Here is a 6,378-nt window from a genome sequence, read left to right on the forward strand (position 1 = left end):
TGGGTCATACATGAGGTGGCCATGGCTGATGTTGCAAGGGGAAGTGTCAGGCAGAAGGGAAGGTTCCCCCTGAAGTTCCTTAGGCCTTTCTTGTTTCATATTTCTATGAATGACCCCAAAAGAGTAGAAGAGCAACGCTGGTATGTGTGGATGAGGCAGAGCTGGAGGATGTCAGTGGTATAGAGGAGGTTATAGGTGTTTTTAAAAGAGAACTGGATGACCTAGAAGACGGGAGCAATGACGATTGAGATAGGAAGCTCGGCAGTATAAAACACAAGGTCTTTGAGCTTGAGGAGCAACAACATATAAGATAGGACTTCACATTTTCTGGAGGTGGCAGAGTAGGGCTTTCGACTGTCCACTGATCTCGCGCGGTACCTCTGAGCCACTGCCTGAAGGCTGCCATGCAAAAAGCAGCTGCAGGCCTAGGGGACTCTCATGACAAGGCCTCTCCGTTGACTTTAAAACCCTCGGGGCAAGAGGCACCAAGCCCTCCGCTGGAACTGTGGGTACAACTCTGATCATCCTTTCCCAGAAAAAAGTTAGTGTGGAGCAAGTGCAAAGTAAATCCACCATTCTGGTTGCTCCAAGGGTGAAATAGGTGTGAGGGCCAGACGTGGTTGTCCTTCTGCCATCTTGGTTTTTCAACGTAGCGAATACAGGCTCTGAGCCCAATTTCCACCCCTATCTAGCAGAAGAAAATGTTCTTCTCCTTTTTTCTCCTAATGATGATGATGATGATGATGACTGTTCACCACCTGTTTCGTATGCGTCTTCACTATGAAAGACTGTTCTTGTGTTTGGTGCTAATGTTCCCAACTCTTGGCTTGGAAAGGGTATGCTGGCCAACCGGACAGTCATTCGTTTCACTCAGAGGCTGTCTGTTCTGCAATTAACAGACAAAATGCCCATCACTGTGGTTGGAAAGAGGTTTTAATTAAAATCCCTTGGCCACCTTGGCCAGATTGTGGAGGGAATGGGAAGAGGGCAGAAGGCCCAGGTCAGTGTCTTGGATCACCCTAGGAGAGTGTCCACTGAGCTGAGGCTGAACACAAGGAAGGACCTGGTTTATAATTGCATGGTCTTTTTTTTTTTTTTTTCCCCTCAAGTGACCTGCCCAATGGACAATTGCAAGCTGATAGGAGCACAAATACTGCCAACCAAAAGTTGGGATAGGTCCACAGGTCATTTCAGTCCTAATGAGAAACCATGAATAGAAGCTCACATCACACAAGTGAAAAACACCTCATCTTCTTCTCTAACGAGCGCGGCTCTCCAAATGCTTTTGTCTTGGACTTTGCTTGTCTTTCAGAGGTGCCCAGGCCTGCATCTTCCAGGCTGGCCTCCAGGCTGCTGTCACCTACCCCATCTTCTCTCTGATGGCCACCAGGAAGTTGCCTCACTCCTCCAGGTAGCCAAGGTGGACCTGCAGCAGCCCTGCGTGTTTACAACAGTGGCATGGGTAAGTGAAGTCCTTGGAGAGTAAGGTACCCCCTCGGGGGGATGTGGTGGGCCCAGGTTGGTCTCCCCCAGGTGGAGGTTGCCCTCCATGTGCTTGCCTGTGATGTGCTGGGCTCTGGACAAGCGGGTATGTTGTTTCACATGTGGTGTTCCCCACCAGTGCTGTAACTGCAGGTGCTACTCTAATGAATGAGTGTCTGCTCCTGCCAATGTCAAAGCCCGTTAATTAATGCAAAGGTCACGTAATAAGCACCAGGAAACTGGAACCAGGATGGGTCCCCGTGTCGTTTGCGTGGTGCGAGTCCTGCTTGCTTCCAGGGTGCCAGCCTGTTTATATTCCCTTTGCTCAGGATGGGGTGATGGATTTTCTGGTTTGCACACTACTGAGCAAGCAAAACTAAGAAATGTAAAAAGCTGAATGGGTGCCAGCCCCACAACTTGTCACTTGAAGTCAAACACAAGGGTCCTACCAGACTGTGGTACCCCTTGACATGGCACCGGGGCCCTGAAGCTGTGTAGATGCACCTCAAAACATTACTCCAAAATCTCTTTTATTTTTTCTGAGATTGTTAAAGTAACTTTTGGGGGAAAAAGTCCTCCTTGGTTTCATGCACCCAGCCTGGACTCCTGCACCCTTCCTTCAGCGCAGCGCGGGCTTTGTCCGGAGGTACCCTAGCCCCTCGCGCGGGAGGATGGAGCAGGCATCTGGCACAGAGAGCTGGGAAAGGTTTTTACTTTTTCTCTTGGGTTCTGGCCTGGAGAAATCAATTGGCTTTCACACGTTTTAAGGAAAAAGGAAAAAAGAAAATCCTTTCCTGCTGCCATTTAAGGTTTTGTCTCCTGCTTTCAGGTTTAATTTTGGGCTGTCGAGCTGCGTGGGAGCGCTGGGCAGCTTTGGAGTTTCTCTGCCCGTGCTGGTGATGGAGGAGACGTCGTCCAGGTGAACTCAGGCTCTTCGGCTCGGCTACACCTGCATGTGGCCGGCACGGCTGTAGGTGCCCAGGGTGCCCTGCCTGGCACCCATCCTGCCGGCTGGGAGGGAGAGGGAGCAGTTTGGGTGTCTGGGGCTGGGAAACGGGGAGATCTCCGACAGTGGCTCCGGGGACTAGTCAGCAACGGGCTTCGGGGCTGGGTGAAACATCCTACTGGGATCGGTTTAGCCCCCTTTCAGGTCAGCCACCTGCGCAAACCCAGCTTTGGGGATGAAATTAGCATTTGGGGGCAGTGGCAGGGGGATTTTTTTTTTACCGCTCCCTGAGAAAAATGCCATTTTTAATGCCCGAGTGTAGCAGACAAAGGGGTTGGCTGCGTTTTCTCCTTTCCTTTCAATCCCCTTTCTGCACAGAGACGTTTTCTACTTCCAAACCCTGGTGGGTTGGTTTTTTTTTTTTCCCCCTCTTTTTTTCCCCCCGCTATTTCCCCCTCCCTCCCTCCAAATATCCCCCTGGGGGCACAAGCCCTGCCCCGCTCCCGGGGTGTCCCCCCAGCTCCGTCCTGGCAGGGTGCCGGGGAGGTGCCAAGGTTTGCAGAGGGGCGATGGCAGCGCTTCCTGCTCCCTCCCCGGCAGCACAATGGGGACATTCAGGCAGCCACCGTGTAACCCAAGCGCCAGAGGACCCCCTCTACCCCCACTATCCCCGTGTCGTCGTTCCCCCCCCGCCCCCCCATCGCTGTCTCCCAAATAGCAGCGTGTGACAGAAAGCAGCTGACGCCGTGTCCCAGCGCGCCGGCGGAGGCGAACTGGAATCCAGCATCACAAAACAAGCCCTGTGCACGCTCCCTTCCCGACGCAGGCGCATGTGTTGGTGTCCCCCCCCTCCTTCCATCCCCCCAAAATCTCCCAAGTCTGCCCAGTAACACCAAACTGGGCTCCTTTTCCCACCCCCTTGGCCAATCCGCACGCTGCCAACAGGCCAGGGCCCCTCCGCTGCTGAGATGCGAAGGGCAGGAGCTGGTGGAGTTTGCAGGGAACGGCATGTTTTTTCCCTTCTCCAATGCTTCTTCGTCCCGAGCCGCTTGTTTTTTAATTCAGGGCCAGAGGGGAGGCGTGGGTCGGAGCTTGGAGGCAGCCCCCATGCTTTCCGAGGAACGCAGCCTACCCCGCCTTCCCCCCCGAAAAAAAAAAAAAAAGAAAAAAAAAAAAAAAAAAGATGGGATTTCATTTCAGCTCAAGGAAGCCTTGTTTTTAATCGCAGGCAGATCAGCGGGTTTTTTTGGGGGTGGGACAAAGGAGAAAGGAGGGGGTGGCAGAGCAAGGAAAGCAGGGCTTCATCCTCCCCAGGTCCAACCAGATCTTTTCAGCCTTTCCTGCCTGCTCCGAGGGTGGGTTCCAACCCCCCCTCGCCCCCCGCCTTTGCTGTTTTTCCTCGTCTCTGACTCTGTGCTTGCAGCAGCTGCTGTGTTTGCGGAGCGGGAGGCTGGGCTGGTGTGAATCCAGGGGTCCTGGAGTGCTGGAGGGTGATTGATGGTGGCCACCAGTTGGGCTCCAGCCTGCTGCCCTCCGAACCTCCCCAGGAAGCTGCTGGGGTAGGTTCAGGGATGAAAACACCGAACATGCCGGGTTTCGGGGGATTTAACTGGAGGAGGGGAGCTGTCGGTCCCTGTGCCTCTTCCCTGCATCAGGGCCTTTTTGCAGGTCCCATGGGTTTAGCGGCCACGGAGCATGAACTGATGGTTACCGGGCGCAAAGTAATAAACATGTTTTGGTCTCTTCTGGTGTATTTGTGGGGCAGCACCTCAGAATGAGCTTACCAAGGTTGTGAGCCACGCTTTGAGTCCAGAGGCATATCCAATGGTACATCCGATGCCCATCCCTGATGTAAAGTGTGGGTGTTTGGAGCCAGGGCCAGCAGGATGATGTGTCCCACGTTGACCAGGATAACGTGTCCCATGTTGCCTCCTCAGATGCACAGTTGTGCGGAGATGCGGAAGTGCTCGCTGAGAGATGGAGGCTGACTCACAGCCGCTCTTCCACAGAATCAGAGGAGCTCTGCTGCATCGATGGCAGGGATGCTCCGCTGATTTGCATCCTGCCGAAGCCTTGGCCCAGGAAGGTGCATTAGTGGCTTAGTGCAACCAAATCCTTATGGGATCTCAGTAAGTTGAGGATTTGAAGGTAGAGGCCTTGTTGCTAAGGGTGGAAAGCAAGAGGGCAGGTAACCACACAGCTTATGTCTTGTGGGGAAATCGCTGCCAGCAATACTACCAGCCAGATGGGATTGTCCTGACATCCCAGCATTTTGCAGCCGCCTCCAGAGGAGTGTCACGCTCCCCTGGTCATTTTGGGTGTCGTGCCACAGCATTGAATCACAGAATTATAGAACGGTTCGGGTTGGAAGGGACCTTAAAGATCATCTAGTTCCAACCCCCTGCCCTGGGCAGGGACACCTCCCACCAGACCAGGCTGCTCAAAGCCCCATCCAGCCTGGCCTTGGACACCTCCAGGGATGGGGCAGCCACAGCTTCTCTGGGCAACCTGTTCCAGTGCCTCACCACCCTCACAGGAAAGAATTTCTTCCTGATATCTAATCTAAATTTCCCCTCCTTCAGTTTGAAACCGTTACACCTCGTCCTATCATTACACTCCCTGATCCAGAGTCCCTCCCCATCCTTCCTGTAGCCCCCTTTAGGGACTGGAAGGGGCTCTACGGTCTCCCCGAAGGACTGATGGGAAGATGGGACAAACATCCTGCTGGCTCCAGGAGCTCTAAACGGCTGGGGAGAAAGCAGCGACCATTGCAAGCTGGTGCCTTGGGCTGCACCGTTGGGTAAACTTCAGGAACGGAGCGCGTGCGGGGCCGCAGACATCCCGGGGAACAGCAGGCTAAATTGTGCCAGTCTTTGTGGGGCGGCAGGGGGAGGCCGGGGACGGCGGCGTGTCCCTGTGCATGCTGGTGGTGCTCCACCCCAGGGAGAGGCTGAGCCTGGGGCTTCTTGCACAAACTGTTTGCGCAGGGTGAGGAAAGCCGGAGCCCGGAGGCGCAGAGCAGCTCTCCCGCACCAGCCGCCGGAGCTGGGCAGGGACCGCGCTGCATCTGCCTGCGGGGAACGCCATGAATTACAGCTCCAGAGGGGCATGAGCGGGACCAGTTCAGCCATGCGGGATCTTCCCTCTGCAGGGATGGGCCGGGCAGCACTGGCAAGGGCCGTGTTACAGATAAATAAACGGGTGTTATTTCTTAAAATTACTTTGTGGTCTTTTTCTCCTGTGCCCTGCTTCCCTCATCTGTTTCTCAGCCCTTCTCACTGGCTCCACTGAACTATATCAGGACAAACAGTATCCGGCCTGAAAAACACACACCTTGCATGGATGACGACGGAACGCATCGATTCCTGACTCTGCACACTTCCAGCACACAACCAGAGGAGGAATGCTGGAAGTTTCAAAGCCCCAAGCTTTAACCCTGACAGACCTTTTGAATTACACCCATGGACAAGATCCCCGCAAGGTAATGGAAGAGCAGCCAGGGCCCCACCGGCGAGGACAGGTCGGAAAGCAGAGCTGGGAGGATGGCTGATGTCAGACGGGTGGAGGACAGATACAGTCTTCTGGTAGATTTCTGGTAGGCAGGATAGACGTTCATCCAGCAAACAGACTGCTCGGTTCACCCATGGGTGCAGAGAGGGAGAGGGCAGGTGCTGGTTGCCCTTGGACTATTTACAGTATTCACTGGGCAAACTGGTTCTCCCAGCCACCTCCACACTCATTCTCAGGCTTGACTGAGAAGTAGGATGCAGGCACAATACATAGGATATCCTATATCACATCACGGTATAGGATAATGTCATGGTCTACAGCTTGCTGTAGAAAACATCTGCCAAAGTACCAGCTCGAGAGCTGGCTTTCATAGAGGATGTTGCAAGAGCTGCAGTGGTAGGAAATTAGCTGGTTTTGTCCAAGTCCAAGAAAAAAAGAGA

General features: G+C 53.9%; 1 long non-coding RNA gene across 1 annotated transcript; it reads left to right on the forward strand.

The window, feature by feature from the left end:
• The first annotated feature begins 1,316 nt into the window (after window positions 1-1,316).
• LOC128913668 (uncharacterized) lies at window positions 1,317-5,610 on the forward strand. Its single transcript, XR_008468037.1, has 4 exons — window positions 1,317-1,462; window positions 2,312-2,401; window positions 4,366-4,557; window positions 5,081-5,610. It is a non-coding gene; the product is annotated as an uncharacterized LOC128913668 (long non-coding RNA).
• The last annotated feature ends 768 nt before the right edge of the window (window positions 5,611-6,378 follow it).

The sequence above is a fragment of the Rissa tridactyla genome, chromosome 8 (genome assembly GCF_028500815.1).
Source record: "Rissa tridactyla isolate bRisTri1 chromosome 8, bRisTri1.patW.cur.20221130, whole genome shotgun sequence".
In the NCBI taxonomy this organism is placed as follows: Eukaryota; Metazoa; Chordata; class Aves; order Charadriiformes; family Laridae; genus Rissa; species Rissa tridactyla.